This window comes from Cryptomeria japonica, chromosome 1 (assembly GCF_030272615.1).
Source record: "Cryptomeria japonica chromosome 1, Sugi_1.0, whole genome shotgun sequence".
Classification (NCBI taxonomy): domain Eukaryota; kingdom Viridiplantae; phylum Streptophyta; class Pinopsida; order Cupressales; family Cupressaceae; genus Cryptomeria; species Cryptomeria japonica.
Window position 1 is genome coordinate 257,650,392 of NC_081405.1, and position 4,528 is coordinate 257,654,919.

Here is a 4,528-nt window from a genome sequence, read left to right on the forward strand (position 1 = left end):
AATTTGGATAAGTTTATGAGGTACCAATTTTGAGGGGTGAGTTGAAAGTGCATTTTAGGCACAAATGCAGATTTTATTGAGTAGCCTACTTCAAGTGTTTGCATCTTTTTTCCTATTGGTTTTCATGAATAAATTCAAAATGGATTCAATTATATGCATAAATGTGAGTAAGCCTGCAAAATTTCAAGTCTTAACAAATCCATTTGATCAGTTTACCAAGTCAAATCCATTTATAGTTTCTATGTTTTGGCAAGTCCCTGTTTCGACAGCTAGTCGGAGCCCTGTTTCACATAAGTGTAAAAGTTGCCTTAGTAAGTGTCATGCCATAATGTTTCTTCTAGGTTAATTTTGGTATAAATGATGAGCTACGTTTCAAATTTCAAGCCTCTGTCAATCCGTTTGATTGGTTTTCAAAAGAGTTCATTTAGCCATCGTTTTCAGTTATCTGTACTTTTAGTGCTATATCAGTTAATGTAGCCATTTTCATGAGCGCACCATTTGCATCATGTCAGTCTTGTGATCAAACTAAAAATTCTAAGTTTTAATATGTACTTCAAGGTACCTATGTTTCAAATTTGAGGGTCTACGGAGGTCGTTTGGTATTTTTGAGAAAGGCATCATGTGTTGCTAGAACATTGACTTCATCAGGTCCGTAGTGTCGACAAAGCTAGTTGGTCATTTTCGCCGATTAATATCTCTTCGCTTGGGACTCGTCTTGAGAAACCATTTGGTAGATTTCATTCTTGCATATCAGAGTACACGCCTGTCAAATGGTGAGCTCCAGAAAGGTGTTTTGACCATATTGAAAATTACGTCTTCGCGATTAAATGCAAAAATGTGGCGTAAGTGCCTGAAAGTTGTAAAATGCAGTTTGATGATCTGAAAATGATGCCAATCATTTCTAGAGGTATGTTTAAGGTCTGTGAAGCATTTCAGAGACTAGTTGTATGAAAACGAAAAAAAATTTAATCGGACCCACTTTGGGGCCCGACTTAGCTCATGCTCGTGGATTGATTTTGTTAGCAAATTGGTTTATTATGAGATGATTTCATTTCATTATATGGGCATATATCTGAAGTGCTAATGTGTAAGCTATTCTTAGTTGGAGGCAGGAATGTTTGGTTTTATTAAGCTAAGTATTTCTTATAATGTGCATTGGCAAGCCAGTGCTTAGATTTTCAATGTCAAACCAAGCAAATTGCAGCAGCTAGAAGACTTGATGGCAAACTGAAATTTTCCTTAAGGAGGAATGATCAAATAGAGAAAGAAGTAGTTGATATGGAAATGGTTTTAGATCCTGCTAACAAAGAGACCATAACTGAAGAAGAATGATTCATGTCAATTAATTGTTCTCTGTCACGGAATTGAGAAGACTTTCAGCAGCTTAAGCAAATGGAAAATTCAAATTGACAAATGTAATGTCAAATGTTCCCTCAGCAATAGAGATTGACATGAAACATTAAGCAGTTGCAGGAAGCCAAATGCTCCCTGCGTGGAGTGAAATGGTGAAAAGATTTTTAAACAAATTCTTTTGGCAAGTGTGAAGTCCAGCGGACACCCATTCCTTCCTCTGTGTGGGGGTTTTTAGACTGCACCAAATGCAATGTGCATGGAGTTTGGGAAGTGTTTAAGCTTCCAAGCAAATCTTTTGGCATGGTGACATAGGAGGTTTTCATGCCAATCAAATGCAAATTGTCTGAAACGTGGTAGAAAGGGAGGGGGGGGGGGCATTTGCAGTTTGAAATAAACAAATACTAGTCAGTGCATCCTCCTTGCTGGATGTGGAGATTGGAGAGGGGTTTTATAATGCAAATTAAACTAGAAGCATCCTTTCTTCCTTCGCAGAGTTGGAACCTCCCTCACGTGGTCTCCTTCTAGTAGCAACAACAAACAATCAAACAAATGAAATTCCTCCCTATCTATGGCACGATTCAGCTGGAGAGGCTATTAAGGAGTGCTTTAGCAAGTGCAATTAGCAGGTACCAAATCCAACGTTATTATTTCATCCTGCAAGGTTAATGCTACAACCAAACTTCTTCTTCACATGCCTCCCTGTCTCCCAAGTTCACGTGGTGTGTCTGATGGAATTGCCAAAGATCTTCATGCTGGATGTGTAGGTGTGTTGGAAAGTCTGTAGAGCATGCTGGACATGGTGATTAAGAAGGAAATGTAGAAAAGTTTAATGCAAAAGCTATTTGGGAGGTACAGGTCAAACTCCACATTGTGAGCCCAACTCCTCCCTACGTAAAGGTTGAAGGAGGCCACATTCAATATGCAGCAAATGGTAAGTGTGCAGCTATGAGCCCTCCCCTCTACGTGACATGGAGAATGGTGGAGGAGAAACGTTGGAGTCTTGAGGAAATGCCAAAATGAGCCAAGTTCCTCCCACGTTGGACAATGCAACATCTTCCTCTCCCACGTGAAGGCTTCTGGTCAAATGAATGGCAAATGACATTGGTAGGTTTTTTCTTTTCCTCTGTCAGCTATCCTCCCCTGCGTGAAGATTGGAAAGGGAGCTCCAGAAGAATTCCAAGGTGAATGTGGTGAGTGAAGAGGCAAATAGAAAAAATTGCAAGAAAATGAAAAAGACTACCATTAAAGTTGCAGAGAAGCTTAAAAATGAAGTTCCAGGCAGAACATCATTATCCCACATTGGCTGGGCGAAGGTCTTCTTTAATATTTAAAAGCAAAAGCCCACACATCTATAATGTCAAAGCCATCAAGGCTTTTGATGGACGATGTCGTTGGGTGCCCAAGGTGGGCCCACATGTGGGTGCGGATCTCGAGGTGACCAGAGGAGGTGATTGAGCAGCGACCAGGTGGACCCCACGTAGGCACGCTTCTCGAGGAAAATAGGAGAATTTTGCAGAGAAGGGTCAGCTTAACCGGTGAGCAGGTCCGAGATGATCCGATGAAGTGCGTTGATTTGCAAGCCAAAGATGTATGCGAGTTAAGCCCTGCGAAATGGCGAAATGGTTTGGCGAAAATGCAGCAGTGTTAAAGAGTGAGCAAGTTCGGAGGATCCGATGGCCTACGCGATTTCGTGACCCAAAGATACTCACCCGTTGGAGGCCATGAAATGGCAAAATGAGAAATGCAAAATGGCGAAGTCCAGGTGGTGATGATGAGGTGCAGAGGTGGTGCCTCGGTGGTGATGACGTGGCACTGAGGTGGTGTACACGTGGCGGCCAAGTGGCAGTGACAAAGCAGATGACATGGCGGTGATGAGGTGTCATCCTAGGTGGCATCCAATCAACCCCATCAGCCAATCAGGTCCCACCATGTGGCAAAGCGTCAGGACCAAAGGGGAGGCAAAAATTAAAATTAAAATCATGTTAATGATATAGTTTCAACTATAGAGAAAATTCAAAAATTTAAATGATTGTGCACATTGGAAGGATTAATTCGCCCAGGGCTATATTTTTGGCTAAAATATGAAGTATTATATGTTTCTGGAAAGCTCTTAAAGTGAGGAATCCAATTATTTAGTCAATTTTGACAAAGATTAGATATTTTGGGAATAGTTTTGACAGAAATGAAATTCAGTTAGAGAGGAGACACTTGGCAATTTCAGTTGCAAATTTGATTTTCTTCCCTCTCCTTCTTATTCCCAATTCTTCTCATTTGTAAGGGTTCCAGAAATGTGGAGAATGGCTCCATATTTTCATGGCTTCCAATTCTGAGTATTCTTCAAGATTGTACAGGGCAGGGCTTTTCTTTCAGTAATAGAGTATCTTCTTGTTCTAGATGTTTTGTTGCAGGTCATGTATGTGTAAGGCATATACACAATTTATTGGATTGTCTCTAAGCATTCTCTGTTTTCAATAAATCCGGTCTTCAAGGGAGTTTGGGTTTGTCCTCTCAAAGTGGGAGTGTAAGGGTTGTTTTCAGGTACTCTTCAAGGAAGAGTTTAAATTCTATGAGCAATCATTATGGATTTAGGATAATGTTTAGATATGCATGATCCTCTGTCTGAAATTAGAATGTATTAATGTCAGGCATTAATACAGGGATATCTTTCTTAGTAAATTGGATTTGCAATAGAGGTGATCATTTTCAGTTTGATGTATGACTCTGTTGCCCTTAGATAAGGCACTGATCTTGCAAATAATTGGGGTTTTCTCAGAGACTTAAAATAAAAAAATCAGAATATCCTTAGTTTATGTTATGTTTTGAAATGTTTCATCTATCTCATGCTCAAACATAGTTGAGTTTTATGTGTAGATTTAGCCCATCTGCAATAAAATACTTGTTTTGGAGCCCTGGTGAGATCAATCTATTTATGTTGATGCTATCATAGATGTGTAATAGGTTTAATTCTAAGCATCAAAGGTATACCCGCCTAGGTTTTGCAGAGCCTGAAGAGTAGAAGGATTCATATCCTTGTCATGTTGTCCAAGCCCTGAGGTTCTTCATAGATTTAATTGGCTACTTCATAGATCAATTACAGGTGTTCTTGGGTTATCACTTTGGTGAACAACAAGTTCTTCTTCTATTAGGTCTATTGATGTGGGTTTATTAATCAATT